The 27,294-nt window shown below is 38.4% G+C and overlaps 1 protein-coding gene across 3 annotated transcripts in view; it reads left to right on the forward strand.

Moving 5' to 3' along the window:
- Positions 1-1,116: 1,116 nt before the first annotated feature.
- The window catches only part of ROBO1 (roundabout guidance receptor 1), a 745,923-nt gene continuing 719,745 nt past the window's right edge, over positions 1,117-27,294 (forward strand). For all 3 annotated transcript variants that reach the window (XM_074901499.1, XM_074901485.1, XM_074901493.1), the window contains exon 1: positions 1,117-1,142. The gene's annotated coding sequence lies outside the window, so the exon portion shown is untranslated. The remainder of the gene's footprint in view (positions 1,143-27,294) is intronic.

Consider the following 27,294-nt stretch of genomic DNA (forward strand, 5'->3'; position numbering starts at 1 on the left):
TGTGTGATACTCTACTCTTGAATATATATGTAGTGCTTATATTGTTTTCACTTCTCAGTTAAGTTGACCTATGTTGTCATTATCTCACATTTACTCTCCATTTAGCAGTCAATGCATAAATGCTGCATCTGTTTTTTGTTCTTTTCACTGCCTAAATTTTCAGATGGGGCATTTTCTTTCAGCCTAATGATTTCTTCCATCCAATAAGGACCATAAATTTAAATATTGCAAACCGGCTGTCTTTGTATTCTGTAATGGAGAAAACTTACTCTGATAATTCTGTTTTACTTCTTGTCCCCTCTTAATCAGGAATAGGCTGCTTAATTTTTAAGAGTGTTTGTTTACCCTCTTTGCACGGAGGAGCAGATGTGCCCTTGGAAAGCCATAACTTGAGAAAGAAAATGCACAGGTAAGTGAAATTCAATGAATAATTGATTACAGAAGTAACTACATAATTATTAGGGAAGGTGACGGATAATTTTGACGGGGGGGGGGGATTAAAAAAAAAAAAAAAAAAAAGCTGTAGACAAATAAAGCCCTGTTTCTAAAAATCAGACCCATTTCTCACACCAGCCTGCACAATAGCCCTGCAAGAGCAGCTATGAAAGGGGAGATTGCATGACATCCGTTTATAATGCGCCTTTCTGCCGCTTCAACATTGCAACATGTATTACAATACGGAGGTAACGAATCAATTAAACGGGACGGGGCACCCGCAGCCGCCCCCCCCCCCCGAGGCCGCCCGGCTTTGTAGCTCCCCGGCGCCGGAGCAGTAGGACCCAGGGGCCCTCGGCGGCCACCAATAGACGCTGCTACTTGGATCTATTTGTATGCAATGCCTCCTGCTCTGCGCATTAATAGTAATACAGATAACGGGTCTGCAAGAATTCTCCTCCGAAGAAGGATTTGATTTTCCAGGGTCCTGATGCTGAGAAGAAATCCGGTTTCGTCCCCCTTTCATTCCAAACTCCCCTGAAGCGCTCGTCGTCTCCAGCGCGCTCTCTCTCTCCCTCCCTCCCTCTCTCTCCCTCCCGACATCTAAAGACACGGCGACACGTTCCCGCTCTGTGCGCGGAAAGTTGCGAAGGGGCGGCCCGGACGATGGAACTGCTCGGCCTCTGAGCGCCTTCCCAGCCCGGAGGGTAAGTTACCCCCAACCGCCGCGGTACCGGCCGCTGGGGGGTCTCGCCGGCAGCCGCGGGGAGGGGGCGGACGCTCCCCGCTCCCGGCCACCGGCTCCGGGCGAGGCAACAGTTTCCCGGAGGCGCCGGGAGAGGTCACGGCGGGCGAGGGGGATGCGAAAGTGGCGAGTGCGCAGGGCGAGCGCGGGGAGCGGTCCAACAAGTTTCTCCGCAGGTACCGGGGGCTGCTCGTTGTCCGGAAAGTTGCCGGGGTTTCCGCGGGACGGCGTCCCCCGCCGCATTGCCCGCCCTGCGGCGCGGCCGTTACCGTTAGTGACAAAGAAGTTTCCCCGCGGCGCAGCCGGCACCCCCGGGCCGGGCTCGGGGTGCCTTTGGGTATGGCCGGCCGCCGCGGGCGGGGGGCGGCGGGGGAAGGTGGAGGGGAGCGGGCGGGGGGGGGATCCGCGCCGCAACTTCTGGCGGGGCGGTCCGCGCAGCCGGGCGGCTGGGGCGAGCAGCGCCGGCTTTGTTTTCGCCGCGCTTGCCGTAACCTTTTCTCTTCGTGGGGGGGGAAACGCCGCCGGGCAGCGGCTTGGCCGCGGGATGCGCCCTCATCCCCCCCGCCGGCGCACGGGTCCCCGTGGGGCGGCCTGGCGGAGACCGAAATTCAGTGGGGACGGGGTGGGGGGGCTACGTGTGTGTATATATATGTATGTATATATGTGTATAAATATCTTAGAAACGGAAACCGGCAGTCCGGAGGGGGGGGCGTGTGTGGTAGCGCACCCGCTGGGGGAAGCGGCCCCTCTACGCAGTGTCGCTGGGGGGCGGCCCCAGTGCGCGGGTGTGCGGCCGCTCCCCGCACAATGGAGGGCCCCCGGCGGGGCTGGAGGAGGAGGAGGGAGGTCTCCCGCTCCGCTGCTGCAGCAGCTGCTGCTCCTGCTGCTGCAGTGCCGCAAACCCGCAGCGCCCCCGCCCCGCGGGGCAGCGCCCCCGCGGAGGATGCTCGGCGCTGCGCGGCCACGGCGCGGGGGGGACACGACGCGGAGCCCCGCGCCCCCGCGGCGGCGGGCGGTGCCGAGGAGGGGCGGGAGGCGCCTCTCGGCCGCCTCGCTCGTTCCCCGCGCAGGGGGGACACGCGGGAGGATTATCGGGTGTCTGTGCGGGGTCGGCAGCACAAGTGTTGCCGTACCTGGGTATGCCGCTATTAAGAAAAAAATAAATAAATACGGAGGGAGAAACGCAAAACACTTGTATAAGCGAAAATTAGGACGCCACTGAGTTCACCTTTAACACGACCAGTATCCGTATTTTTTGTAAGGAGGTGTACGTTAATCTTTTTTCTCCGTGTTCAGTGTGGTGTGTTTAAGGTTAACGATTGGTGACTCAAAAATGGATTTTTTGCATTCAGATGTTTTTAGCTTCACTCGCTCATATTTTATATTTTAGTTACGAAATCTTTACAGTTGCCGATTCTTCCGAGTATATCAAAGAAGTTTAGAGGCTTTTTTTTTTTTTTTTTTTTGAGGGGGTGGTGGGGGAAACATCATTTGTGACATACCTGTGTTTCACATGTGTGGTTAGAAGGAACAGGATCTAGATCCTAGACAACTGTGCTGTAGATAGATGTTAAGGTTCAACTGATAGGCAAGAACTGGCATTTGAGAAGGCTCCTTATTAAACTGAAGTTCATACTCACAACTGAAGGAAAAAGAAGCCTTTGTTGGATGCAGTTTGTAGACAAAACAGGTTAAGAATGTCCTGTTATATTACAGAGTAATAAGGCTAATCCTCAAACATCAATCATGTCTGACTTTTTTTTTTTCCTATGTGCTTCTTCCTTAATTTCAAATTTGTCTGCATGTGTGTTTCCTACTTGTATCTTACACTGCAGTAAATTCCAGGGGCATTACACTGGCGTAAAAAGGCTCTAAGAATGTGGAAGGAGACTTAGCTTTTGGTGATTAGGCACAAGGAAGGCAGAAAGCTAATAAAATGATTGTAGTGGTTCTCTGAGTAGTTGATTGCTTTTCAGTCTTTCATGAAACTTCTGCAAATTGTATAGCAATTGTGTCCCAAGCCCCTACAATAACAGATTACTGCAAGTGTTTCTGGTACTACGACTGACACTTGCCCAGAAGCTGCACTGATTTCCATAAGAATCGTCACAAAAAACAAAGGATGCCATCCTGACAACCACAAACAGCTTGGTTGTTGATGATCACTTTTTAATCAGTGGAAGGAAATTTCAATACTTAGTTTTTGCTTTCCTTGGTAATATTGAATCCTCAGTATTGAATATTGACCAGTTGAATATTGGAGAAATGAGGAAGACTCAAACAATTTTGCAGTGAGGCATCTGTGTCTTCACCAAGTCATAAACAAAAGGTTTATTAGACATAGTCTCCTATTAGTTTTTTAAAGAGAAATAAATATTTAACAAGAGGGAAGGATATTTGAGTTCTGTTGCTTTCATTTGTTTATATTATTTCATCTGTTCCTGTGGTTTATCTTAATTTTCTTTCTCACTTTATGGACTTTTCATAATGTCTTTTGCTGTAATGGATTTAGACCACAATAAGCAACATAATCCACATGGACATTATATATACAAAGTATTTCCTTCAAGCAACTTTTCAAGGCCTATGTGCACATCTGAACTTCAGCCTAAGCAATAGAGGCAAGTGTGTTAACCACAGGAATTTTTTTTTTTTTTTGAGAAAACCATAGGCAGTTTTAGTGTATATGGGTGAGCAAATGCAATATAGAATTGAGTAGAGAAGTCCTTCTTCCATCTAGGCTTCCCTGACTTGTTTGTTGTGGTATATGGCTAGATATAAATTTAACAAACTTGTATAGTTCAACAGGTTAGTGTGTGAAAAAGAAGAAAGTGATTTATATTTTCTTGGCCTTTTATGTGAGAAGAATTCCATGGGCTGTGATCCTTCTGGGATGGAATCGGCTGTCAAGCAAAGGAGTCATTAGGTCAAAACATGAAAATAATTGGGAAACTGTGATATTGTTTGTGCAGATTTTGCACTTGCCCAAGTGTGTTATGTGTCCCCAGAAACATCTAGCAATCTCACATTGCTTTGCTTAGAGCCAGGCCTGGGCTCCCAGGTAGCAGGTGACAGAAGTTATATGTGTAATAATCCATTGGGAGCTACAAACATGTGTTTGTGAAAGAAAGAGATGAAGAATTACATATAGTGGGCTTAAACTTTGCTTTTTCCACGTGTCTAACTTCTCTAGATAACATCTTCTGTGGCTTAAAATGCAAATTGTATTTTTTAACATACATAGTATATATCCTTGTACTAATAAAGTTTCTGTATGTCCTTGTTACTTTCCTAGCTACATCTTTGTTAACATACAAGGTCAGGAACTTGAAATATTTTGATCTCTTCTGGTGAGGAAAATACTAGAATATTTGCAAATCATGATTAAAGTTTCTTCGTAACATTTGTGAACACTGTATTTTTACACCTGTTGGTCAAGCCCTATGGAATTACAGGTTCAGCACTTGGTCTAGGTTCAGGAGGAGCTTATGGTCTAATGGTTTTTCCATCTATTCTATGTTTTGAGTAGATTGCACACATATTTGCCTGTATTATAGGGAAAATGGCCTCTTCAAGAAAAGCTTGGACAATTTCAAATTTCTAAGCTCAAAGTGGTACATCACACAATAGAAATATGAAGAGAAACACTGCCTGTCCTCCTTTGCAATTAGAGTATGATAGCCTTAAAAATAACAACACAAAAAAGCTGTAGAAAGGACAGAGAAAATGAATAACCCTATAACCCTTGAAAGAATTGTTTTACATATCTTGAGCATGTAAATTAAATATGCAGCAGCACCATAAAGTTTCAGAAGACTCAAGTAATCCTTACACAGGGAGACATAATTAAATATTTCCTCCAGTCTACAAGAGACTTTACAGATATCCTGCGTTTCACCTGTAATATTTGATCTAAACTGCTCAGTCCATAAGTCTTTCATTCCCTAGCCATCTTCTAATCATCAGTCCCATCAGATCTCTCTCATCACCATCAATTTATAGTCTGCCAAACACATCAATCCTTTGCCTTAATTAACTCTATCTGTCCTCCAAACTTGTCCACTCCTTAATCTGTCCTTGTCCATCTTGAAGTCCAAGTGTGTACCATCCTCCTGCCTTCCCTAGTCATCTCTGTGTAAATTCCATAAGAGCATTTTTATTTGTTTCCAGGCCTGTATCACCTGTCCTTCCTTAACCATATCCAGGTCTGTGCACCAGGTCTGCCCAGTCATGAGAATTTGTCACGATTTCATATGGTAGATTTATTTCTCCAGGTGTTTTCTAGTTTTCTCCTCTATCAGTAGTGAACACAGTGAGTGTATTTGTCCTCTTTCCCTGCTCAACCTCTCTTTCTTCTCAGAGTCCATGTAAGTTGATCCTTACACCAACAAAATAAGTGTGGCAGGAGAGAGAAAATGAGTTGGCAGGAAGCAACAGTGTGACTTGGTTGTCCCCAAGCCAGGGGAGATATTGCTAATTCTGGTCTGACTTCTCTGTAATACGACCGGCTTCAGGCTAATGTTGTGTGGTTACAGTGTTCAAAATTGGTCTAAGGAATAGCATCCAGAACACAGAAAGTCTTACCTTCAGCCAAGTGCTCGAGTTCGTGGGCTGCAGGCTTTTCTTACATGCTGTTTTGGCCTCAAGTGTCATCCATTTCTCCTTGCAGCCTGGCATAGAAGGATGGATGATACTACTTGCCCATCTTCCTTGAACCATAACTTAGAATAGTTTGTTAGGGCTCTGCTGTTAGAGATCTCCGCTGGGAAGAGCCATGAGACCTGAATTTCTGGCAATAGTGTAGCTGGAATTGAGGTCCCTTACTTCCACATGAAGCAATTCCTGCTTTTTGCTCCTCAGTTTTTTGAAGTAAAGTAGCTGCTGTGGTTTGTATTGAAGTTCACGCTGCCTGGATCTTCACCTTGCTCAGAGCACAGGGTTTCTTTCCAGCCAACGAGAGGCACTTGGTTCAAGAGCCCTTTCACCTTGTTTCTGTATTGCTGTGGGGTTAATGGAAGTTCCATAGTTGAAGAAGTTCTGCATCATCCCCATCTCTCCACAGAAATTTTCAGGCTGAAGAGAAAAACACCTTAAGTAGTGTTTTGCCAGTTATTAGGCCTAGCATAAAGGACACAGCCAGCATAAAGATGAACTAATAACCAAATTGTATTTGATACAAAAGGGTCAGTACACGGGGGAGCGCTGCGGGTACAAATAAATCAGTCAGATTATACATAATTGACATCAATCCCACTGACACCAACAACACCACCACACAACCAACAATGGGTGGAATAAATGGTGACATGCAGTTCCCATAGAAGGGATGGGAGACAACCGAGTCAACAAGCCAAATACATAAGACCAAAGAAGCCACATACTGAATCTCTACACAGCCCATGTTTACAAAAGCCAGACCTGACTGGAGCCCAGTCCCAGGCAGGCAGGAGGTCCTTCCCCAACATGGAACTCTACATGGTGCATCCACCCCACAGACAGACACTGCCCTTCCTGCAAGTGGTCCCAGCTTTTATCCCTCAGTGGGACACCTGACCTTTGTTTACTTAATGCAGACACCTGGGGCTCATTTACCTAATGGCTCTCCCTGCAAGGCTGCTGCACCCTGGAGGGAAGCCTAAATGCAAACTCACCCCCCCTTGTGAAGGGCAGTGGGAATCGCCCATATGACAACCTTAATTTGGGGCTTGGGGTTGAAACCCCAGCATTTCAAGTAGTAACTAGAATGTGGCTTTTTCTATATCACTTTCTTGAATTTGAGGGAAATGATTCTGCATGAATTCCGATGCATGCTCTGGATTTCCCTCTCAGATCCCCTGCTTGGGAGAAGAAACAGTTGCATGGGGGCACGAAGGGTGAACTTAAGTGTGTATCTTTGTTATTCCCCATTCTTAAAAATAGTAGAAGGAAGAATTTTACTCATCTGGTAAACTAGGATTTGGTTGCCAACAATGTCAACTTTCCACACTAGCAAGTTTGCTATAGTGGTGAATATATATTCAAAAAACCCCATATTTGAATATGTGATCTAATGTCTCACACTTTCATGCTTCTAGTATTTTATGTGCCTGTTTGACCTCGGACATAATAGGGAATTAAATACTCAGTTTATTTTGTTCTTCTAGCTCTTTTTCTTTCTAAAAGGGAACTGTAGAAAGGTAATGGAAAAACTTTGTTTAATGCAAGGCACTGGCTGTGGTAAGTTGCTGTAATCACACTTCTTAGTGTCCTGCAGTACCTTCTAGAAAGAACAAGACTTAAGGAACTTGGTTGCAGTCTTGATTAAAGCTTCCACACTCAAAATAATTTAGTGTTAGAAAGCACCAAAAAAACCCCTAAACATAAAAGGTAAAGTGAACCTCCAAGCCAATATACATCTAAGAAGAGGAGATCAACTGCATATGGTGCTGCCCTTGGCAAGTATGGCAAACTAAACGAATGGCAGCAGTGTTTGTAATTTGCCCCTGTTCCAAGAACACGAAGACTTTATAGTGGCATTTTACTAAGAACAGCTGGACAAAAGAGTTATAAATGCATTTTGATTCTTTATAAAACTTTCCAAATTTCCTAAACTTTTTCTAACTGCAAGTCCCACCGCACTCAACTTGGTATCTGAAAGTCAAATGCTTTTCCCTCACTCTCATTTATCAGCAGTGGTACTTGTGACTGGGATAAATTATTCTGCAAGTTTATGCCTCAAACCCACCCCAGTGTGTCAAGAATTTTATTCGTGATAAATGCATTTAAGGATATGACTTGACTCTTTGAACTCATGTTTAAGTTTTCATAGCTGACAACTGAAAAAAAAAATCCTTTCTGTGTTAAAAAAGAAACAGGAAAATTAAACAAATTGTCTGCAGTCAGACAGAACTGCAGACAATTCTAACTGAAATATTTGAATAAAATAAAGCTGACTTCAGCCCCCAGATAAGCCTCTGATGCAGCTAAGTACTTTTGGCTAATACCACTTCTGAATGTTTTTAAAATTAAGAAAAAAGCTGTTATTGAGAACACTGCAGGCATAAGGGCCAAAGAAAGTTAAAATGTATCACTATTTCTTGTATCGTGGTGTTGTAATCAAGTTCCACTGCCTACAGCATTGAAATGGAGCACTGAAAAAACTGTTCCAAATAATTTCTTTTAGATTGGGTGTGCTGTGTATGGATGAAAGCAAGGCACACTTTAGAACTATCTACCCTCTGTTATGAAAAGATAGGAACACCTCCTCTGAGTGAAATAGAAGAGGAATGAGAGAATGGAAAGTATGGCAGAAGGAATTACAGGGTCCAAATGTGCTTCATCTTGCATGGAGATTTGACACTGCAAGTTAATTTTATCTTTGTTCTCTGAAATACATTTTGGAGTAACCCACAGCTTATGGCCTCTGCACATTAGTAAATCTCATGATGGAATAGAGTCACAGGAAGAAGAGGATCAACATATGAAAAATATATGTTTAAATAGTAATAATGACTCCAATAGCAAGCAAAACCAAAAAGCATTCCTCTTCTCTTTGAGGGGGGGATGGGTGTGGGGGGGGAAGTACATTTTCCAGAATTTTACTGTCATGGTCTGTCATGGTGGAATGAAGACATCATTTGAGTTGTCTTTGACACATTACCAAAACCAGGATTTCGATTTCCTAGCTCCTGAACAATGTGTAGAATAAGTGGTGTTTCTTTACCTTGAAGCATTGTCACAGTTTTAAAAGTTTTAAAAAGTACTTTAATACTTTAAAATGTTATAAAACAGGGCTCTGTCTATAACATTTTAACTTGAGAAATACAAAGCTTTCAATCTTGAAATGTATGTATAACATATAAGGTATAAAGTTTAGCTTGAGTACATGTTTTGAGATAGTGGGTTTTTTTTCATCCTAAATGTTCTGATAACAAATACTAAGATGTATTAAGCATAGATGGCCAAGAGAAGGATGGGCATTTTCATGTCTTGCCATGCTTAAGCATCGTCTACATTCAGCCTTACTTGACTGGAGGGGAGTGTTGTGTTGCTATCGATCTGTAGCTTGTACAGTTAAAATATTTTGGCTTATGTTTGCATGTAATTGCCAATGTGTGATTTCCTTTTTTTTTTAATTTAATTTTTCACATTATGTCCATAATATGAGCAACTGTCCTGATTGTGAACTCTTTCCAATAAGTAATAATTATCTTAAAATCTTTGGTAGGAGAAGTTTGGAGTAGGTGGTCTGAATGATTTTTCTCTGGAGGCCCTAACTCCTCTCTCAGTATCATTCCTTGATGTCATGTATGATCCAGCCAATGTGCAACTATGTCCATTCACATTGGCAACATAGTTCACAACTGTATTTCTGTAAAAAAAATATTTTAAATGTTGTTAATTTAAATACTTCAACCTGTTATTCAGGAATGGTTATTCTAAATCTGCTAGACTAGATTTCTACTGTCATTACAGTAAATCTCTTGTTTATTACCAGATATATATTTGTATGGAAGAAGTGCCTAATTTGCCTGTAGCCTCAAAACAGCTTCCTGATGGAAAATCTTAGCAGCCCCTCCTTGGTTATTTTAGGACAATTCATAATGGCTATGTATTTGTTTTACTCAATAAATAGCCTTAAGTGCAAATTCAATAATACTTTTGTACCTATTCCCATTTATTTCATGGCAATGAAATGATGTCGCTTTATGCAACTCACAGCAATAAGCAACACTTCAAAAGATGAAACCAGGTGCAACTGATCTTGAGCTATGTCGAGGTATGCAGAGTACTGTAAAGCAAAGTACATCAATTTTATTCTGATAGTTTTTGGAAGGCTACGTAGTTCATAATTGACTGTTGCTAAAGTATCCTATATGCCCAGCATCATGTGACTGACTAATGAGACTTCAAGTTCTGTGCTAATCATCATCAGAGATCAGAGGAGGCAGTGGCCTTAACCTTGCATTGATCCAGAGAGAGCCCAGCCATTGGTGGATGGTATTATTCAGAATGTTTTTTCTTACAGTGGGAACCAAGTGTGAATCCTACAGCTTTTCTGCTCATCTGCTTTTCATCACAGATGAAGATGTTCAGAAAGGGAATCAGTGTACTTTAGGAATAGCAAAATAATCCAGATTTCTTCTCACTGACCTCTGTGTGACTCTGCAGTGCATTTCTAATCTCAAGACTACATGTGTCTTCTTATCCTGATGTCAGGAATAACCTATAATAAAGGCAACCACTAAACATTTCTTGAAATTTGGTACAAGGCAGTACTGCCCTGATCTGCTAAGATGTTTGTGGATGACTGTAAAACTTTCTGGTCTTATTCTGACTGTAATACAACATGTTGCTTGGGAGAATGGTTCAAGCTCTCACACATCTCTGGGAAGGCAGGAAGATTTCAGCTGACCACAGTTACTCAGATTTTCATTGATTCTTGTCTGAGCTACAGGAATGAGAACTGTGACCTAAATATTTATAAAACTCTAGGCAATATAAAATCATGCAGCACGTTTCCTGCTGGGGCTACTATAAGCATATTGACTGTACTCTCTGCAGCCCATCAAGTTCAAGGCTTCTGTCTTAGAGATCCAGGGAATTTAATGTCTTTGGCCCAGGATATAATCAGAAATTTTTCAAGCTCTATATGTAATGTCTCCATCTTTCTGGCCTGATGGAATGTGCTACAATAAAAATCGAAGTATAACCTCCGTAAGAGACAGGACTTTCTAGGGCTGTACGCTAAACCAGTATTGAAACCGATTGCCTAAGGAGCTAGGAACCAACATTTAACTGCACCTTCCTCTCCAAATACATCACTCCTTTTTGTTGGAGTCTTGTCTAGATTGATTGCACAACACAGAGGGGTTTTTTGATTTTAAGACTCTCACAGTCATCAGGGAGAAGATTCAAATGTGCTGCCAATCAAACCTAACCAGAAGTCAGTAACATGCTACTATGCTTAGCATAGTATAGAAGTCACTTACGTGGATGCTATCACAGAGTGCCCTAAAGGGGAGATCCTACATCAGTCTGCCCACTGTTTCAGAGGGTGAAGAGGAAGGGAACACGTGCCAGGGTCTAGCTCTTCCATAAACATTCTCCTTTTCTGGTACAGCTACTCTCTGGCAGATGAGATGGATAGGCTGGAATAAAGCCATGTCTCCTTGTAGCCTTGCTTGTCTCAGAAGATACAGCTGTTCTAATGAGCCTGTTTCCTTTGTGCTGCGCTAACTAGTCACGGGACTTGTCTCGGCCAAAGTCACTAAAAATAGTTTCAGTAGTGAATGACCTTAATCTTTTCATTACAGTGAGTTGCCATATTGTTATATGCAAGTGCACATATAGAAATTCTGACATGGGGGCTTTGTAGTTCTTGAGTTTTCTTAGGGAAAAATTGAACCTTTGTAATCTCTAGCTCTGTTCTGTCTGAAGTCTATTTTTGGGAAAAATACTGGAATTAGAAATGTTAATATCTTTGTACTTTACAAGGTATTAATAATCTATAAATTCTTAAATGTACCTGTTTTCAAATGAAGATTGTATCTTGTTACGAAATCTTAGCAATAAGCAGTAAGACAGAACACATGAAAAACAACATCTACATGAAGCCCTTTACAAGAGAGGAAATAAGCTGACTTGTTCCAGGTAGTTTTATCCCAATGTCAGATGAAAGCATGATTGAGAAATCTAAATATAATATAAATGACATGATTTATAACTAAAACCACATCCCATTTTCAGGAAAAACAGAAACAAAATCAGAAAATCAACTATACCTCAGGTGAGATTCTTCCTTTTTCTTTTTTGATTTTTTTTTGTGTCGTTCTTATAAAACTTTTCTTCATAAATGGACCTTCATGTTCCAGTTTTGCCCTTTCAGCTCTTTGTGAAAATAGACCATCCTTCACTTAGGAATAAGGCTGTTATTGCAGGTGGCATTGGAACACTGGTTGGAAATTCAGTTCCTGAGCCTGCTCCTCCCTCTAGTGGAACAGATACTCTTCTCATGAGTAATTCTGGACAAGACGAATGGAAATATGTGAGCTTGGCAATGTATGTTTCTTCTTCTCCATAACTGCTTAAAATGGCTTGGAAAACTGCATGGATAAGGACTGCTTCTATAGGTGGCTGAAACAACTTAAATGCTTCTCCATCTGGACCACCTGCTGGCTAGAGCCAATGCGGGAGTGCAGGACTAAGATGCCTGTTTTGCCCTGCTTTGTTTTTGAGAGTCCTTGGTGCTAGGGAATATTCTAGGTGTGTAACTACTAATTATGTGTCTGTAGGAGAGATGAGGCACCCTTCTCCAAAACTCTGCTTCAAACACTAGTAGTTTTTTAATTGGTTGTACTAATCATCTAAGGTAAAATGACTGTAGTTCAGAAGTGAAATGTCCATACCAATCCTGGTGTGTTCTGTTCCAGATTAAAAAAAAAAAAAAAAAAAAAGGCAAATAAAAATTTTGTGATAATGAAATGAAGCTAGTGAAGGACTCTTAAGGAGAAAATGCTGTGTAATTAAAAAATTCGCATTAAAAATAGCCCAGGAAATGCATTATCAAACATTATATAATCCATCTTTCTATTAATGTCGGTTTTGTTCATAGCATTCTGATGTATAGCAATAGTCTACTGATGAAGAATAGAGGAGATTTGCTATGATAATGGAGATTATACACCTGTTTTGGGTTCATGTATAGAATGTAATATGCATTTAAAGAAGAAAACAGAGCTGCGTGTATGGTTGCATTAGTACCCACTAGCAATTTCCATGAAAAATGTTTGAATAATACATAAACAGTTTGAAAAGGTAAATATGAAGACTTATTACTTGCCTGGCTCAGTAATGGCTGGCAAATGCTCATTTGTGACGGTGAAGTCTAATCCCACCAACTTCATTACTAGTATCAGTCCATAGCTTTCCTTAGACAATGAGGAGACTAAAGGTTATCACAGCATTAAAGGCTCAAAAATGTCCATGTATGTTAATGCAGTTCAATGATACTCTGTATTTTACTAATGCCATATGGTTTTGAAACGCGTTAGTGCCTTTTTTAGCTAGTTACATGTCAAGTTACAATTTATATTACCTTACATAGCAGTAACACGGTGAATAAAGACAATCATCATGGTTTCAATCTATAACTAAAGAACCTAATTTTGTGTTCTCTAGGTCAAAAGGAATATATTCACTAGAAATAGATCATCAAGGAACAGCAAGGATCTAGATTCCCTAGATAAGCAGACACAGTACAAATGGGAACAAAAAGTTTGAATTTTCCTGAATTTTGCCTATGTCTTTAAAGTCTGTTGCTAGCTTTTGAATTAAATAATGTTAAGGCATGAATGCACTAAGAAAGTTAGGATAATAAATAGAAAAGACATTGCACAGTACTTTGTAAATGTTTTCTTAAGTATATTTTTCTTTAAGTGGTATATGATTTATTTAGTATGCCTGTGTGAATTGTACCTCCCACCAGTAGCTTCTCTGTATAGAGAAAGAACAGCTTATTGCAGCTGTCAGCTAATGAAGTGACTCCTGCAGTTCAAGCAGTTGCAGCTTTGGGCTGAAAACTGGGGTTCTGACGTTTTTGGCAACATATACCAATGTCCTGTGGCAGAGGGTTTTTGTTTTGTAATGATGTACAACTACTGCAGTGAGCAGAGACCATGAAACCTGGAATATCAGAAATCATTTTATCATTAATTTGCTGGGTTTTTTTGGTTTTTTTTTGCTGAGAAGCAGAAAGTCTGCCAAATTTTGTGCAGAACATAATCTTTGAGGTCAATGCAGTTTCAGTATGTCTGATTACTTTCTTAAAATGTCAAGCTTAAAAAAATAGTTAGAGGGAGCTGAGATTGCCTTTACAGAGGGTAATCACATATCCATGTTGGAGCCATGCTTTGGCTGTCTGGGCACAGGAGGAAATACCTTCCATGTGATATTAGTACTTTTCTTTGTAAAAATAAAAGGGTCAAGAATTGTGTCATCTTGAAGGTATTCTGCACCTAGATTTTTTTATTGTTGTTTTTTAAATTAGCAAGTCTAAATATCATGCAAATGAATGGATAATGTAGCTGGCAATAGTCTGATTCATTACTGCAGTGTTTATAGCTGTGCATGTAACTCAAAAAGAGATGACTGCAATGCTAGCATTTATACCTTATTTCTCTGAGTGTAAATGCACCTACAGACCTTTTATTACAGTCTAACTGGAGGGCCGGTGAATAATCTCAGCATGGTTGAGCAGCAAATGTTGGAGGATAATTGGATCTGCAGGCTAAGATAGTATGAACGTGGAAGGTCTGGTAGGGAAGATTGATAGGCAGTTATTTTACATTGTGTTTGAAATCTAGTTTTTGTTTGTGATTTTATGGGGAAGATAAGATAACTTACCTTTAGAAGTTTAAAATTATAAGTTTTGATTCAAATGAAAGGTTGAGGTTAATGTTCCCTAAATAATGTCTTTGTAGTCTTGAACTAGTAAACAGAACCTGCTGAAGAGTCCATTAAATAAAGCTTACAAGCCTTTAATTAAATCGTGAAGTGGTTTATACAATGCTTTAAAAGTGAATCTTGGAATGTGAAGTTCAAACAGTAGGTAGAGGATATTAAAATATTACATGTCCTACAGAAATAGAGTGCTTGCTTATAGGTGGGTTTTTTCCTCCCAAGTGAGATTTCAATGCATTATTTTATATTAAAAGACAAAAAATACACCGTAAGTACTCTGCTTACATTCAGGCCTTCTTCATCTCTTTATAAAGCTGCAGTTTAATAATATTATTATCCCTTAGTTCTTTGTCTGTCCATTGTGTCTCCTTTTGATAAGAAATCTGTTCTTTCATTGTTTATCTTAGAACACTTAACAGCTCGGGGTAGGGTACATTTTGCTTCTTTCTTTGCAAAGTTATTTTACTGAATACTTATTTGATAAAGCCATAGTCTTTAAGATAAAACTTGTTTGAGAAGAGGGGAATGCAAAACAAATTACTCTCAGTCACACTGTTACTCATGCTAGGTTTCACCTTTCCTAGTTTGTCCCTCTGAATGACTTTGTCATGCACTGGTGGGAAACTGGGAAATGTGGAGTTGACCTGATGATGTGCGCTGTCTTCCACTGTGACTTGAAGGAAGGGGAATGAACTGTAACTAGGATTATTGTAATAGAACTGGAGAGGGGATTTAGGACCTGAATCTGTAGGGGGGGGGCTTCACAGCACAAGTTGATCATTGCAGTCATCCACAGGGTCCACCTATTAAATTTTCGAGAAGAAACTGAACTGCACGGTTTTCAAAGGAGGAGGAAGGGGGGTGTGTGTGTGGAGAAAATAGGGCGTAGTCACTATCAGTAGTAGTTTCTGAAAATGTGAGAACATTTCAGATTTACCATCCTTAAACAAATTTCAGATTTACTGTCATTAAACAAATTCATAAGTTGGTTTTTGCTCTAGCCCTCAAAAATGCAGCTGCTAAACTGCTCTGTTCTAATAAAAGAAGTTATATGAAACAATTTTACTTTGGAAGTTGATCAACTATGTGGGACTGAATAAAATGGGAAGTATTTGACCTTTAACACTGCAAGAAAGGAGAATTAGAATGTCTTTAGCTGTTATCTTTCATTGTTAGTATCTTAAGTGAGTAGTGCAAAATGCATAAAGGTGATTTTTCTCTTTAATAGACATATTTAGTAGCTGGCTCTGAATCCTGCTTTGTAACTGCAAATAAATGGCAGAAACTTAGAGCACTCTGATATAGAATATTACATTTCTTTTGCCTGCCATATAGCCTTGTCTTTTAAAAGCCTTTCTTGTTAAAAAAAAAAAAAAAAAAAAAAGAAAGAAAGAAAGAAAGATTTGGTAAAGTCTGGGATGGAAGTATGCAATTCCACTTCTATGATTATGGGCTGTGTGTTTCAATTCTGCCTGTCTTATCACTGAAGATTTCTGTATTGTTCCTTCCAGATTTCAAACTGAAAGGTTCAAACTACTTCAAACTATTGAAATTTTTAATTGTGAATAAGACTTAGAGAATATGGGAGGGAAAATGAGCTTCAGCCTAACTCTTTGATTTAATTCCTGTAGCAGCTACTGGGATTCAGTCCTTGGATTCAGTCTCACACATTACATAGTAATTGGCACCCAGGACTTTCTCCTTTCTGGGAACTGAAATAACCTTTGGCTGGAGAACTGCTGTTGAAAAACGTATAATCCTTAATACCGTACCGTTGTACAGCATTGTCATGGTAAAAGGCCTAAGCAAGTTTGATAGTGTTGCTCAGTGTTTCACAAATTTTCTCTGCCAAGAAAATTGAGAGGTAATTCAGGAGGCCTGCATTAAACTTACTTGACTTCACAGAAAATTTGCTTTCCAGTCAGATGTAAATTATTATTTTGCTTTCAGGCTTGTCAAGAAACAGCACCGCCATTAGCAAACCCTCACTCTATACACTTCCAGTACTCACCTATACTACCAATCTTTGGGAAAAGTAACATCTGCGTGGTTATGGTATCTGTAACAGAAAGATAATGGGCGGCTTACTTTTTTTTTTTTTTTTTTTTTTTTCCCCCTTAGAATCAAAAGTAATTAGACTGCATTAGAAAATAGTAATGTGGAACTGATGTTTTAGAACCAAATTAAGCAAGAGTCTGGAGATGAATATATGTACACAGAAATTGTTACTGGATGGTTCAGTTCACTTACAAGCAAAACACATGTCAGTGTGGGAAAAATCTGCCAGGTGTGGACAAATCTCCTAATAAGCATCCTGCCCAGAAATCAGTGTCTGCAAGTTTGTCTTCTTTTCTGTATAACATCTTTCATGTCTTGCTCACGCCTTCCCAAAACCAGGGCAAGCAATGCTAAAAAGTCAGCTTGCCAGCATCACACCTGATACTAATCTACAACTACATGGGTTTACAGCAGCTGTGCCAAAGGACAACACTGGAAGATCCAGTTCTTTGTCTGAATGTTGAATTTAGCCCTGTTACATGGAGCCTAACAGGCCATGAAAAATTAAGGCATACTAGTGAGAACAAATGTGACTTTGAGCATGATCAGAAGGAAAGTATTGCTGCTACAAATGTAGAAGGAAGTGTTTCTTATTTGACAGAGGCTAGTTTTTTAGTTTTTTTTCATTTCTGGACGAACTTTGAGAAAACTCAGTGCCACCAAAGACAATGATCATGTATGGCACCATTTAAATCACGATTTACCGTGATTTAAATGGACATTCCTTGTGTAAAGCAGTTACATATAACAGGGCGCTGATTTGCAATGATCTCTCTGGGAAGAGAAGACAGTAAGGATGAACATTTACATGAAATGAGGGTGATAGCTGTGAGTGCATTTCTCCACATATGGAGAAGTGGCTCTAAGTTGGTTTTTTTAGGTGGTGTGGTCCTGAGGACTGACTGGTGGAGCTCACAGAAATATTTGTAGTAAATAAGACAACAGCTAATGAAGATGTAAAAAAAGGAAAAAATAAAAAATAACACCCCCCCCAGCAACCTAGACTAAAAATTAAAAGCTGTGTCAGTCAACACTGGACATATACAATTAATATATTAAGCAAATTTAATTTAAAAAAAATCAGAAGAACAATACCAGCTCTTTATGTGCTTCTTAAACAATTACTTTGAAGTGTTTACCTTTGGGAATGAAAAATTTTAAAAGCTAGTATACCATAAATGGAAAAAAAAATGACGGCAGATTTATAATTATTAAAATATGTAATTGTTTTCAGTGTGTCAAAATGATTAGCACTATTTGTAGTAGCAAACCCATATATTTTCTAACTTCTCAGTTGAAAGAAGTAATTCCCATTATGTGCAAGTTAACAGCTGCTAATCGGAATACTGGGGTTTACACAAGGGCTGTTGAAAGACATCATAGTTATTATAATTAGTGCTGAAAGAATAGAAAATAAATAAATAATCCCATTATCTTTACTGACAGAAATGAAAAATTCTAGACTAAATTATTCCTGTTTTCCAAGTTTAAAATGAATGTGTGGCAATCGATACTTCTTTTGCATTCCTTCTGTTGTACCACCAGCAATATTGATTGGTTTCAATTAATGTATACCAACAAGTAAATTAACGTAGCACCTGAGGCATGATTCTCTGGTGGTTTTTGTACACTGACTTCTTACCGTTCTTGCTGTTTTAACTCCTACTGAGCATATTGCTGGGAGCTACAATATTTTTCAGTCTGGACACGGACATTACCCATGGCTCTAATGACAGGTCATTTACAGCAAACCCATGTTTCACTGCAGAGATGTCTCTTTAAGTGTCATCTTATCAATGGCAATTCAATTAGTCAGCCTTAAGACTTTGAGATATATCTCACACAGTGTCACACAACACTAGCTGTTTTGCATTTTAAATGCTAGCTTTGTCACTGTTATACTTCTTTGGTATACATAAAGAATGCATTTTCAGGACAATTCTTCATTCTGAACTCCATGGAAAACATTTTCCATGTTAAAACCAAGTGTCTTCATTCCCAGCAATGCTGTCAGCTGAAAAGACTGGTGGACTTGTACTGTGGACAGCAGTTTTTCAAAGCTGGTGCTTACCCTATCACCATATCCCACATCTCATTAATTACTGTAAACATCAGATGATTCTCAGCATCTGAAGTATCAGAGCATCGAAGTGTCTAAAATATTTAGCTAGTGCAATATAAATGCAATACATATATAAATACTACTGTGGTGGACACAATCTATACATACAGACAGAAATACAAGTGGGTTTTTTTTGGTTTTTTTTGTTTTTTTAAGTAAAACAGAATTTAAAGCCAGGTCCTGATTTTTCCAGGATACTTACACAATGAAGACATCCTAAGAAGACATGGTCTTTCTCTGCACCAGCCAGCTGAACTCCTTGGGGATAAACCACATTGCTTTCTGTAAAAAGTGGTTAAAAGTCCTTGGGAAGAAAGCATTTTCTGGAGTACCTACTGTAGCACAGTGCAGTTACATTGTTCTTCACTGTACAGTCCTGTATGTACCGAGCATAGACTGCTCAGTATGCATAAAGCAAAAGAAATGTGTTCACAAGTTGTGCTGTGTAGAACCCTGAGCAACCGTGCACACTTAGGAATGTAATAATTTTTAGTTAATGAGTGCTATAGATTCATATTGGAAACTGTCTTTTGGGAAATGATCCACAAACCTAAGTTTAAAAAAAAAAAATCCAAGTATCTGCTGGTTGTAATTGAACGTAGGGTTTTCTAAACTAACATAGAAATCTTGAATACTGAGCATTTAATCTCCCTATATTCTGTCTCCTAACTGCTGTCATGACTGTGAATGACTAAGTACATGAGCCCTTTTCCCCCCCTATCCTTGTATATGAAAAATAATGTTTCTCAGTCTTTTCAGTCAAATGTTTTGTGGGTCTGTACTTTCTTATTTCTAAACCAGTATTTTCACACGTTCATCTTTGAGTTTGTTCTTGAAGGGTCAAAAAATCATGTTTTAAAGCTAATTTTGCCATTGTTCCTGAGGAATAAAACACACTTGCTATTTACATGGAGAAAGTGTTGTCAAGGCAAATCAACCAGTGTATTTGGCAAGACTGTAAACTAAATGTACACAAATAGTTTCCCTGATAAACTGTGTGGTATTACAGAACACCAACTTGTTTAATATGCGAAATTTATTTTACAAGTATGTGCAACATTTAATTCAGTATTCAGAATTCCATGCTAATGAACAATTTTAACTAGTTTCAAATTATTGAATTGCTATTCTGAGAGGAAATTTTAATGGAGGAAAAAATTGTATGGTAAAGCTCAGACTGAAGTTTTAAAAAAATAGTGGGCAAATTAATTGCTGTAGAGCTATGCTGGTTTATAGTAAACAAAGAAAATGAACTCATGAGGAAAACAGATAAATTATATCCACCACTGTGACAGAAACACTTTTTATTTATGTTAGTAATACAGATATGTTTATGTGCACATGTGTGTGGGCTGAGATATGCACATATTTTTTCAGGGCGCATCTTTGTTACTGTGTTAGTTTGAAGCAAGAGCATGCTTTTGAAGTGCGTATTTTTCTTTCTTTCTTATTGTGCGTCGGTTCACGTCATGTGGAGCTTCTGCAGTGCCTCAACTTGATTCCTTTCAGATGAAACTAGGATTCAGATTTGGAAGATTTAGCACACTCCAGGAGTGTAACTAATGCAGTCCAGCTGCAAATGGGCATTCAGTCCATAGGGCCAGACTGGAGCTAATCTGAAATAAAAAGCCTTAAAGGTGGATGTTATGGACACGTGTTGTCAGCATCAACTGTTTTTCTCTAACAGGGTTGCCGCTGTCCATCCATAAACCATCTGCGAACCTAGATAGTCTTTGAACTCTTTTTGTTTTGTTTTGTTTTATTTTATTTTATTTTATTTTATTTTATTTTATTTTATTTTATTTTATTTTATTTTATTTTATTTTATTTTATTTTATTTTTTTATTTGTGATTCTTTGTAAAGGATAAGACACTATTCCTACACAACTATAGCAGGCATTTCTATAGTACAGCACAAAATAAGTATATACAGGTATTGAGTGGCTAGCAGGTTATAAGTTCTTCATTACTGCATAATATTAATATGTTGCAAAACCTTCCAGATCTGTATCCCTCAGGAGAAGCTTACATCTGCAGCCTGAGCCATATCTTGCTGCTGTCATTGACTTTTAAAAGCTTGTCTTGAAGTTTGTATAGGTTATTATTCAAGTTACTGTGCAGGTCTACTAAGCCAGTTGGACACTGTTGGAGTATGTATGAGATAACAGCCCTAAAATTCACCCATACTGAACTCAGTCCCATGCTCCAAAGTGTAAATTCCAATATGAATAATATTTCCTATCACTACAGTAAGAAATGTTACAGATTTAAGGTGAGTTATTGGTGTGAGTTATTGTCTGTAGTAACTGCTTTGTTGTGCTTTTCTGAGGTGTGGAAGGGTTTTTATATTTGCATGTGCACAAATTTTAAAACCCACATGTACTTCTTTCATGTCTCTCTAAAGCAGTTGTTTTTGTTACTGCACTGTTCAACAATGCTTTGCTTTTATGCATTTGATTAAAACTGAATCACTGGGGAGTATCAGCCCACATGACAAAATCATCACGTAATTTGGCAGAAGCACAGCACAGTTGACAGAGCCTGCTTAGGGAGAGCCCCAGGACAGAGCTAGCAGAGGGAATAAATTCACCTTTGACCAGAAGGAAAAGCGATGCCTTTTGGATTGAGAATTAAAGCCTTGCCGTAAAACGTTCCATCTGCTCCAACACCAAACATTCAAATGCTTGCCACAAGAGCATTGAAATCTGAGCTTTTCAGAAATATTTAATAAATTAATATATAATATAATAATTTATAGTGTTGCTTATATCCTTAAAATGAAATTATTCAGCTGCTCCCATATTCTGAAAAACCTGATTGCATGCTTAACTTGATCTATGTAAGACGTAACTTAATGGTCCTCAGCAGCAGGAAAAAATTATTTCCTATACTTTGTCTGATTGTCTAATTAAAATTGAGGAGCATGTATAGTCTTGGATGTCTGGATAAGGTAATCATGTAAAATGAAAATGTCACTATATTTTTCAAAAATAAGAATTTCCAAAACACACTGCTGCTACACAACTTTGCTTTCTAAAGGATGATAAATATATTTAACTTTAGTGACTTCTGTTTGCCATGTCTTATTTTGTAATCAGTATTTTGGGGTTTTAATGGTATAACTTTCTATGTGGATTTTATTTTATTTTATAAGCAAATTTGTAGATATACTTGTTTAGGGTTTGGTTGTTACTTGGTTTTGCTTCTCCTGTTCCTGCTAATAGGGGAAGTGAAAACTAGACAAGAAGAATGAAACTGCTGTTAAAAAGGGATATGGGATAAACCAGCAATGAATTGGCAGCCTGAGGCAGCCTAACAAGAAAAAACCTGCTCTGATACATTAGGAGGAAATAAATTTTTCCTGATTTTTTTTTTTTTTTAATCTCTCTCTCTCGTCCAAATCACAGATCTCTGAATGACATGAAATCAGTTTCCTTCATTGCAGCTTTCTAGTGTGTATTCTGCTTATGAACTTCGTTTTGTGACTTTGAATTGTTTAAATGGACCCATGATACTTCGGGCTCTCAGCCCTTTATCAAACCACTTAGAAAGGAAAAATGGCTACAAAACGTGCCGGAATCATAAAACTGAATATCTGGGGGCTTCTACTGAATGAATTAACCTCAGAATAATCCAGAGTTTATCTATTCATGACCTAAATGGATACATCTCAAGAGAAAGCTAGTTTATGAAACAGAGCCTTAGAACCAGAGAATGTATATTAAGGACATGTGTGTTGTATTGAATGTTTAACTTAGTCAAAAATTGTAATATAAGATAAAAATACACTAGTTTTTATTGGAGAAGTTTTTGGAATTGATAGTACATATATGTCATCGTATCTCCCAATAACATGTCACTAAGTTGGTTGTTTAAAGTTTACTGAGAAAAATCGTAGTTTTCCTAACAAAATAGTACATGAATTTGATCATGATTTGTGAAATTCTTTTCCATCCATCCACCCACCCACCCACCCACCAAATCTTAGATGATTAGGTTGCTAGAACTACAGGACCAGTACAAGATTAAGAAACACTAACCACAGCACAAACAAAAAAACACAAGTTAATTTGGCTAAATGGTTATTTTTGAAGTCCATTTGACAGCCACATATATTTCAGGAACTATTCTGTAGTATATTCTCTTTAATAAATGTTTAGCATTTCTGTCTTACATTCATAACTTAAATGTGTTTGTTTCTCTCTGTGACATTCACAAGGATTACAAAAACAGTACTTTTAGGAAAGTAATCTAAACAAATAAGTATCAGAGTAGCTGTAATAAGCATTCACTGCAGTTAGTACAGTACATATTCTCACTGAATTTTTGAAACAAATAAGGAAATATATTTGTTTTAGACAGTAACTTCTATCAGAAAATCAGTTAAATGTTGGATAATAACTTGTTAGATGTTGGATAATACTTGAGAAAAAAAATCACAAGACTGGCTTGTTTGTACTAGAACATGAAAATGAAGACCCGTGTTTGTATTCCCGTCAAAGAGTATTTTTTATCTAACTAGGGAAATCTATCAGTAAGTATGCAACTTAGGTGAAGCTGGGGAAAAATTCCTTTAAAAGTAATAATGTTGCAGGGGTTTCTAACTAAATAGAAAATGGCTGCCTTACCTATAGGATCTAGCTGTGTTTTTTCTTTGGAAAAATAATATTATATGCAAGTATTTTTCAGTATTTTTCTTATTCAGCTAAAGTGCTAATTTGCCTAATAGATGATACCATTTGTGAACATGTAGTGTTCAGATTCTTCTGCTAACCTGTATGTTTCATAAAACATCCTTACTAGGATGTTGTTCGATGAACCACAGTGTCTGGACAAAAAGAAAAACTTACATAATGGAAAAAAATACATCCCAGATAGGGAGTTTAATCTACTGAAGGTAGAAGAGACATCAGCCACAGAAACTGAAAAAATATTGTTCTAAGTTGAATTCTGGTTAAGATTTAAAAAATAATAATAAAAAAAAGAGGTCTTGATAGATGACTTTCCCCTCAGCTTTGGCAAGGAGGATGTATTGCAATCATATGCTATAGCACCACATTGTAGTTGGGATAACCCACACCTGTATGACACCAAATAGTGCAGATACTGTTCCTGGGTGACACAAGCCAGAAGTAGTTAAAGAATAAATCAATTCTCTCTTAATGTGGGCTCAACCTGACTGCAAAAACATAAACATGGCAAAGACAATTTGATAGAAACACACTGACAGTTTCACAAATGTCTTAAAGAGGGGAAAAAGATGGAGACAAGCGGCAATAAGGGAATGAGGGAAAGGGAGAAAATATATATTTTTATCATCCTTCTGTATGTAGAACTTATGTATTTGTATAGCAGTTATACAAAATAATGTTTCTCCAGAAAGAATAACTTTGATCTGTAGTGGCTATAATATATAGAGAAATAACTAAACATTGGTTTTGTCTTTTTTTAAACTTGTTTTAAGATGAGCTCAATGCTTGCAGAGGAGTCATCTATATAAGAAGAAAAAGAAGCCTTAACTTTGAGAGTACAGAAATATAAATTACTGTTGACTGACACAGTAAGCATCAGGAAACTTCTAAAGTAGATATGTAATTTGTCCATTAAATTGATTTCTTTTACATTCAGCTTGTGACTGATCGGGAGAGTGAGTAGCAAGACTGTGATACTGCTCTTCATGGTCATGAATTAACTATGAATGAAGTAAAAGAGATCATTTTATAACTACACTAGGTGTTATACACTGTTTGAAAACACATAGCAGCAATATGAGAGTGACCTCTCATCCTGACCCAAATGTTTGGTAGATAGACCTAGTTTTTCTTTAGCAAGTTAAGGTAAAGCAGGTTAAATGAGGCCAGAAGAGTGTCTTGCATAGATGCTTAGATGTTCAGTTAAAATATTGTAGCTTCTACTGTTTTTTATCATAAATCTTTACAGTCAGTGTCTAATTCTTTATAGAAAAACATTTCTAAAAAAAACTTTAAAAATATTTTTCTTTTTTAAAAAATGGAGAAAAAAAAATTTTAGAACTTGAAGCTATTTTATTTTTCATTAGCAATAGGAAGTTTTACCTGTCTTGTCTTATGGAGGTTATAAGTCCTCACAGGGTCTATAAGCAATGTGCTTGTTGATGTCATTGCTCTTTATATTATATCATATTTCTTATCCAACAACTAAAATCAGATCATTTCTGTGACAGAGCATAACTTGCACATGTATCATGGGAATCATAGTCTCTCCATAACGACAAACCATATGAAAAAGAATTCAATATCAAGAGTTCCCTTGGGATCTCTCATAGTAAGAACTGTGTTCCAGCAACTTTTCAGGTTCTTGCTAAATGTAGGGAAAGACTTTGTTTACTACTATATTTGAAACATTGTTAGAGGCTATGGTCATAACAGGCACATGAAATATAGTGTTTTTCAATTTCTGTGTACAGATTGGGTTGTTGTTGCCTTTATTCAGGTGCTGTCATGTCAGATAGAAATTTTTTTAAACTTGGAGTCTCTTAAGATGGCAAAAGTTCTGCAAAGACCTCAGTATGATATTTCATTTACCCTTCTCAATACCAACAAAAAAAAAGCCCAAACAACTCTCCTACCTCCTACCAAAATCTGATACTAGTGTGGATAATAGTATCCCTTAAAACAGTTGGCTCCATCTCTAAATCCTCACTGAAGTCAGTTGAAAGGCTTTGTCTTCTCAGTGGAGCATTTGCGGTTCAGTGACCCCCCCCCAAGATGAAAGGTTACCATCATTATGGAGCTCCGATTAAGGAATAAACCTGCTGTGTCTTAGTTCAGCTAGCCAAAAATCCATTAAAGAATATTTATGTGGAGATGTTATTTTATGTCCTCACTGTCATTCATACAAAATTAAGTAATATAGAAAAGCTAGTAGCAGAGATGTCCTTTTTGACTATGAAACTGTGGAATAGTTTTCTGGGAAGACTCCTGACATTTTCCCTTCAGTACAGAATATTTACAGTGCTAATAGAAATGTCTGAGGCACAACTAAAGTCAGGAATAGTTCCTCCTGGGTGCGTAGGCTTTAAACCAGCAGACTTTTTGGAGATATGCCAAAAATTTGAACACCCTATAGCAGTATTTTTTCTTTGTGAGCTATATAGCACTTAGATCTGGAGAATATAAAATAAAGATACAGTGAAACCAGTCTGAATGGCAAATTACCAACTGTAGTCATTTCAGCCAATTAGTGCTGAAATTTCTTTCTGCTTATTTATGTTAAGCATACTGTGTTACTGTAATTTTAAAGTAACGTTTTCAAATGCGTGCAACTCATGCACTTCTCAGATGTTGCCAAGAGGTTGGTCTCTTGGCTTCCCATACTGCTGTGGCTGATGGGATGTCTCCACCTTTAGGCATGCTGGAAGCAAGAAGTCTTTCAGTGGGTTGCTTAATTATGAACTGAAGGATGAATATAAAAATGTAGGTCTGTCTGTATTTCTAATTTAGCTTTGCTGCTGGAAGAGTTCATCATATTATATATATTCAAAGTCAAGGTACTGGCTGAATTCTGGACTGAGAGGGTGGTTGTGATTCACAATTGGAGCAAACACCTTGACTTTTTTGTTTTGTTATGGCTGTATTTGATAGCATAATAACTGCTCTCAAAATAAGTTTGTGATACAGCCTTTGTCTCCTGATGATACTAATGAAATGTTCCTTCTGTAAGGCTGATGTGAACTTTTATTTTTGTTCTGTCACTTATCTTAGGACAGAGTATTCAAAGACTGTAGTGTATTGTCTTCTACATGTTTGACACACCATAAATTTCATAGCTTCCTAGAGATCTGTTGCTCTTTTAATCCAGTTTAGTTATATATTTTGGCTTTCTTTCTATCTAAACATTGGAACTGTGGAATGAAGTAAACTCCTACAGCCTGCACAGCTAGAAGTTTCAATGAAGCACAGGTGTCAGGCTTGGAGGGAAAATGATGAAGGTATGTTGTTCTGTGCTGCAAAGTGACCCTCCATAATTTGAGCTCTCTTAGTTTTATCTGGCACTTCCTGTGACAAAAGGCCATCTCCACATTGCTTTCAGACACTTCACAAAATTTACTGCAGCAACAGATGTGGTATCAATACAAGATGCTTGTATGAATTTGTGGATGCTAACGATACTTCAGATTGGAGTCCTTTCTGCTTTGTTCTTGGATTTCCTTTATCCCTTACTGCCACAGAACTGCATGTTGGAGAGTTCTCATTGTGAGTAATCCATTTGTCTCCATAACAAATTAAGGTTTCTGGCTCATGCTAGTTAAAATAAAAATCACTTTGAATTTAAAATAAATCGCTTACCTTGTTAGACTCATTGTGTTTGTGGATTTAGGTTTTGACTCAGAAGTAGTTAACAGGTAAAAGATTTCAAGCCCATATTGTATCCAGTGGGGTCATCAATGCCACAGATATGTTGAGTCTTGGCCTCAGAGAAATGGGGAACATCATCAACATAGGCCTTCTGCTGT

The sequence above is a fragment of the Athene noctua genome, chromosome 1, assembly GCF_965140245.1.
Source record: "Athene noctua chromosome 1, bAthNoc1.hap1.1, whole genome shotgun sequence".
NCBI lineage: Eukaryota > Metazoa > Chordata > Aves > Strigiformes > Strigidae > Athene > Athene noctua.